This window comes from Cyanistes caeruleus, chromosome 4, assembly GCF_971803275.1.
Source record: "Cyanistes caeruleus chromosome 4, bCyaCae1.hap1.1, whole genome shotgun sequence".
Lineage (NCBI taxonomy): Eukaryota > Metazoa > Chordata > Aves > Passeriformes > Paridae > Cyanistes > Cyanistes caeruleus.
Window position 1 is genome coordinate 19,396,767 of NC_141704.1, and position 7,063 is coordinate 19,403,829.

General features: G+C 38.8%; 1 long non-coding RNA gene across 3 annotated transcripts in view; it reads right to left on the reverse strand.

Moving 5' to 3' along the window:
- Positions 1-7,063, reverse strand: part of LOC111922994 (uncharacterized) — a 174,987-nt gene extending 167,924 nt beyond the window's left edge. The window contains exon 1 of one of the 3 annotated variants that reach the window (XR_015286184.1): positions 5,831-7,063. This is a non-coding gene — a long non-coding RNA (uncharacterized LOC111922994). Of the gene's footprint in view, positions 1-5,246 lie in introns of all 3 variants that reach the window. The other 2 variants (XR_015286185.1, XR_015286186.1) reach the window with 2 other exon arrangements.

Genomic DNA, 7,063 nt, shown 5'->3' on the forward strand with positions numbered 1-7,063 from the left:
CCTATACTTGACTACCTTTTGGCCTGTAAAAATTACTCCAAATAGATATATTTGAGGTTGATTTGTCAACTTTAAACCTATGTTTTCCAAAGTACTAGAATTGCAATTACTGTGAGTTAGTTTATAGAGCTGACTTCTCAAGCAGTAGACTTTCTAAAAGATAATAAAAACAGACATGTCTTACTGCAAGTTTCATCATGGAAATATTTCCAACGAAAACAATTAATATTGTTCTTTCTTGGCTTTATTGTCATGAATTATTTATCTGTTATGATTGTCTGAACAACAAAAGAGATTCCAGTGTATAAGAACTAATATTTATCTTTTGATTATCCATTATCACATTAATATTCCTTGGTCTCTAAAATACTACTAAGGAAAATAATATATTATTCTTGTAAATCAATCCAAAAACAAGACATTTTTGTTCAACAGGAAAACATGCCTATGTTATTATCTTGGTTGATTTGTTCTCTGTCATGTTTTGCAAGGAAGACTTGTAAAGAGCAGGGATTTAGTAAAAGCCATTTTATAAATAAATAAAAGTAAATTATTTCTCTGTGGCAACCACCCTGAAGAATATTACTCAGAGAACCCTACCTAGTTTGATGTTTCTTTTCACATGATAAATGATGATCAGCTGTCCAGGCTACTGAGCACAGATTCTCTTACAAAGTAAGGCAAGGTCAGAAGTTTATGCATCTATCTTTACGCGTCTGAGTTGGCAAACAGTATTCCCAATTTATTACAAGTGCATCCCTGACCCAAAGTAAAAAATTTGGTGCAGGTGATGCAACTTAGTATTTGAATAACATACGCCGATTTCTATAACAATTACTTGATCCTCAAATCTATCTTCATGTAGACTTGCAAAATTGCCAATGAGATACTTGTCAAGATCTGAACTATTAACTTCAGCAGCAAAGAATTTAGACATTGCCCTTTTGAGGACTACTACAATAGATATGAGTAATTAGCCTATCCAGGAAGTGAACAGGAAAACAGAGTTGGGTGACTGAATGAGAGATAGGCATAAAGTGACAACTTCAGAAGCAGAAGGAATTGGAGAAGCAGTACAGACACATGTTATCAGAAAGGGAAGTAGAGAGAGAAAAGGAATTTCATCAACCTCCCTAATCTTACTTCCTTTGTTTGCTTTCCCATTATCATGGTAGAAAAGAAGAGAGGAAGGTTGGAAAAAACACTAAGTAGAAGAGAAAGGGGAAAATGTGGTTTTAGTTCCTTCCTACCCATGACAGGCAATCCCACAGGAACAATAATTAAAACAGCAGGTGCAAAGCATCAAAGTGGTCTAGAAGAACCAAGAGGGAGGTACCGTTTGAATGTGGGAATCACCAGATCCCTTATTATTGATACGCCTTAAGAAACTCCATAGCAGCCCAGTTTGTGTATGAACATAGGCTCATCCAGGACAATAACACTAGCTTCACCACTTCTTCTTACTCAGGGAATCCTAAAAGCATAGAGATATTCTTGTTGTTGGCTTGGGGTTGGAGGTCTTTTACACATAACTAGGAGTATTTTTCCCACAGTGAATTAACTTGTGGTTTTCTCAACTTGCTATGCGGCCGTGATCAGAGAAAAATGTCTTACATGATTTGGGTAAAATCCTCTACAGTGAAAAATAAAAACTGATCTTTTCTTTTAATAGTTTTACCAGCTTCTGTTATGGATATAAATTAGCCCATTTTATTGATAAGGGCTTGAAGTAGTCAGAGCTCAAGCCGCAGAGTCCAGAGGTCTGATTTACCAAAGTAAATCTGCACAGTCTCCTTGTATACTCTCTTTCCCATCATCCTCCCTCCAACTCACTGTGATCGTTGGATATGTTGAAGGCATTTGCCATTCCCACACAGAGAAAATAATTCCTTCCACCATGTCTCACCCACATCTTAAGGTCAATAATTTTAAATTACATAACTGGGCTATGCTGATCACAGTTGGATCAGAAGGAATCAAGCTGATCTGATGAGCTATTGCTCTGATTCTAAACAGCACTGTTGTACAGCTCTGAACCACCAGGATTTTAGTCTGAGGTCTCTTGCTTTTAGTTATCACATCAAATAACCAAGGACCTCTTGTCCCAGATTATACCATACACCTACAACACAAGATTAAAATGGAAACATCTGTCCTATACTATTTACATCCCTGACACCTAGCAAAGGTTTCCTAGACCACTTATTCTCTATTATCTAGCTATAACTGCTATGCTACTGTACAGTGGATGTGCTTTGAGAGGAAAAATGCACAGCAAGCAAAAGATTATGGAATGGTCACATTAAATTTAGTAACAGAAGCACCTCCTAATTATAAAGCAACAGCCCTTATCTTCAACACAATTTTATCTCTATTAAAAATAACTATCAGTCTGTGTAACCAGTATATGAGTAATGCTGCACAAAGAGCTATTTTTTCTGTATATTAACTAATTTATTTTGCCAACAACTATTATTTCTAGTGTATTAATTTGCCAACATCTGTGGTTTTGTCATCTAAAGAAATTCATGCTACACTAATCACCTCACCATGGAAAACATAACACATAGAAATTGAAGGAGAAAAGTCAAGGAAAATGTGATGAAAAAGAGTAGGGGTATTGGTAGAAATAAAAAAAATATTGAGGATTATTTTCCTTAGAAAGCAGGTGAATAAGAGACTATGGGATAAAAAAATACAAAGAACAAGACTTAGATTAATTTTCTCTGCATCGAACCACAGAAGTATGGATATTCAAACAAAATACATTATCATCTCACATGATATTTACCCAAACTCTGGAACTGCATTTCCAGATGTCACAAGCATCAGGACAGCAGCATGCTTGAAAAGATTACAAATTCAGAGGTAGCAGCTGAAAATACAGAACAGAGCTAACAGCATTTCTGAGGAGATTAATCTTCATATTTCAGGTAGTAGTGAAAAAGCATCTTAACTCTTCTGAGTTTTCTGAGCTGACCACTTTCATAGTAAGACTGAATGTCTGATAGGGTCACCAAGTAAACTACTGTTACATTACCTCCCAGACTAGTCTTCACCTGTGTGAAAATGCTGAGCTAAACTGTCCTTTTTTTTTGGAAAAAAATTTAAGCATAACCTAAAAATGCATTAATTTTTCCACCCCAGTGTAGTATCTGCCCACTATCCATACAGTGAAAGATTGCTTTTGACAGATCAAAATCACATGTGTACACATACAGAAGGAAGACACCTACCATCACCTTCTGAAACTGGATTTATGTTGTATCCATAACTGCTAGAGGAATCCAAAAAGAGCTACTTATGCAAGGTATGGACATAAAATGCAGGGCTGTTCGTCTTAGATCCATTTAGCCTGAGTAAATCAGCTGTGTCTCACAAAGAGCTGGAGGGACATCTAGTGGACTTGTTGACAAGCAGGAAGGCCTTTGTGCTATCATTTTACTGCACTGCTGCTTCACGTGAGAGTTGTTAATGTTGGTCTCCCCACTAAATAAGTGTATGAAATACCAGAACAGTACTAAAATCCCTGCCATACAAAACAGGCAGCCAGCTATAAAACATACTGCCATCAATTCTAGATCTAGCCTGATTCTCATATCCAAACCAACATACAATTCAAAGCAAATCTACAGTTTCCTGATACTACAAGATCAGAACTACGTTTAAAATACATACCTAAGGCGTTTTAACTATAAATATGTAAAGTGCACATTGCATTTCAAAAGGTGTATATGGTTTAACACCTACAAAAATTCCTTTACAGGCTGCAAGCAAGAGATAATTCTATTTTTTTTATCATCTATGAAAGTAAGAGAAAATTATCTTCCAGCTTTACCCCAATCCTATCAGCCTCAAGAGGAATAATGTACTTTGAAAGCAGAATGAAACATTCAGCAACAGGTATTTTATAGAAATTTTATTCTTACCCAAGCTATGAATTTTTACTTCCACTGGCCATATTCAATAATAAACTTGAATATTTCCAAGTTTCTTGGGAATTGAGTTCATTTAAAGAAGAGGGAAGAGCAGACCTGCAGATTGCTCTTATTCTGGGGAATAATCCTACTAATTTCAAGTACTTTTGAAAAAATGTGAGAGATTATATTGGAGAGTCTAAACATTTTTAGCATCTGAGTCCAACAGATGTATTCCAAAACAGTACATCAGCCTAAAATCTGTACATTTAAGAATATCATTACTTAGTTTTGTAATTCCCACAAATTTTAATGTGAGCTTCTTGACCTGCATGTGCTTTCAACTTTGTTTCAGACATGGGCAATCAACTTTATGCAAAAACAAACTCTTAAAGTGTTTTAGTCTAAGAAGCAACTTGGGGAGAATCAGGCAAAAGCCATTTCAATCTTCTTCCCACCCAAGCTAAGCCTCAGCCCTTCTCTTTTCAGTTTTCCCTGCTATAGTTCCCTATAGCTTAAAATACAGAAAAATCCTCCAAACAGTGAATTTCAGTACCATTTCTACCTTTTCAAATTTAAGTTATTTCATTCTATGGTTTGTTTTAATTAATGTGAAATGGGCAAACTTCAGGTGGGCTTTCACTTTCCTTATTGATTTTCCACACACCTAGACAGTGTCTTTGTTCCTTCAAGGTTTGGAGGAATAACTTGACGCTGCTTCTACTTGTTCTATGTTCCTTTATTGCATTTTTTAGTCAGGAGACCTCATCTACTTCTTCCCTTCTGTAACAGACACTCACCCTAACACACATGTTGGTTGCCCACAAACCCTAGCTCATAAGCAATCAGCTCGCTCATCATGCAAAGTTCATCTTCATGTACAAGAAATCAAAATCTTTGGAAGACTGACTTTATGAAACACAAGTGTGCACAACCCAGAAAAGAAGCATATGCTTCCTCTTGCATTCACGTGGGAACTCTGCAACTTCTGCTACCATGTTGCCTAATCTGGACTCGCATTTTACAGACTGCAAGAGTATAGAAAGTACGGTTTCATAAGCAGAGAGTAACAGTCCACAGCAAACTCTGAGACACAAAGACAGATTATGGAGCATGACACTTTCTTTCACTGACATTTTGACTAAGGAATGGGGATTAACACCAGGATGTAACCAAAGCATTTCCTAATTAAATCATATTATAAATAGATCATATATATTATAGATCATATATACATGTCCTGAAAGACAAACACAATCAAAAGTCAGCCTATGTATTTACTAGCTACACGGTATTTATGGAAAAGCTATGAAGAGGATCAATAGTTACCCAAAGCCTGAAGATGAGATTTCCCTTGAGTAAGGATCTTACACTGTAGTTTAGTTTAACAAAACTAAAGTAGTTTTGTATTAAAGTAGTAGTGCAGTGTAGTGTAGTTGAACAAAGAGAGGCTGATTGCTATGTTCCAGTTAACCTCAGGGAGCATCCAATTGGACACTGGACTGCACTTTGTATTGCTAGATGTTCCAAATCCATGTTCAGGCCTACAGCTGAAAACTTAATTTCCATTTCTGGGGCACTCAAATTACATAGTCAAAATTAATTTTTAAAAGGTTGCAGTGAACAAGCCCACACATAGCAAGCAGTTCACTGGTGAAGGTGGCTTATACCTGCCTGAAGATGACAAATAAATGTATTTCTAATCTCCCTGCTGAAAAAGGCAGCCAGCCAAAACACAAGGTTATTCCAAATGGATTTACAGGCCTAAAAAAAAAAAAAAATCCCCTCTCAGGCTTGCAATCCTTTTGACTGAGTAATTATAGAAGTATTCTGTTTACCAGTGCCCTTCCCAATCTTATTCATGTTTTCATCTAACTCAATTCAACAACAAAAGAGAAAAAAAAACAAAAAACAACTCTTATCTGTTTCAGCCTTTCGCATACAGAGAACAAGGGGAATCTCTCCTACTGCCTTTTTCTTCATTACATTTCTTTTAAAAAAGAAGACACATGACTGAGGTTGGCAGGGACCTTTGGAGATTATGTGGTCCAATCTCTCTGCTCAAAGCACAGTCATCTACAGCAGGTTCTTGTAGATGATGTCCAGCCACGCTTCAAGCATCTACAAGGACAGAAACTCACAGGATATCTCAACATGTGCCTGTGTTCAGCATCCTCACAGTTTAAAAGTCTTCCTTACATTCAAGCAGGATTTCTCATATTTCAGCCAATTCCCTCTTGTTCTTTCACTGGGTCCACTTAGGAGGGTCCATCTCATTTAGTGTCCCTGCTGTTATTTGCACACATTGATAATTACCTCTTGAATTTTCTCTTCTGTAGTCTAAACTGTCCCATCTCTCTCAGTTTATCCTTACACATCAGGATTGGATCTAATCCCCTAATCATCTCAGTGATCCTTTCCAAGAGTCACCACAGTATGTCAGTGCCCTTCTTGTCCTGTAGAGCGCTGGCCTGGACAGAACACTCTGACTGCAGTCTTCACAAAGCTGAGCCAAGGTGGGAAAAGTAGCATCTCCCTCGATCTGCTGCAGTGCCGTGCCCAGTGGAGCCCAGGATGCTGCTGGCCACCGTTGCAGAAGGATGCATTTCTGGACAATAACTTTTATTGTATCCCAGGTCCTGTTGGCAGTGCAGTCACCCAACCAGTCAATCCCCAGCAGCCCAGGTGCAGGGGGACCTACCTGGCTCACAGCTCAGACCAATTCCACAAGCAGTGCAAGGCCTCATGAGTGTTCATGTTGCCCTCCACCGTCACCACTGAGGCACACCACTGTAGCTGGCAGTCATTGGAAAGCTCAGCATGGAAAATACTTCTGTTTTTTTCAGGAATGAGGCCCTTCCCTACCAGACCCCACTGGCCGCCCCTGAATACTGCTGGCCTGTCCTGTAACGTCAGAACGCTCAGAAAGCGAAGGGAGCACTGCCACTGTTGCACAGCGCAGCTTTATTTAACAACCTATAGAAAACCTCGCACCCTGATGAACACTGAGAGACATGAGAGCACTTTCTGTCCACTCCTCCTGGCTAATTGATGGTACAGCCGCTGGGACCGGCACACGCGCAGTCCTGCCCCGGGCCGCTCCCCCCGCGGCGGGCACGGCGGGCTCGCTGCGGCCCTGCCCCGGC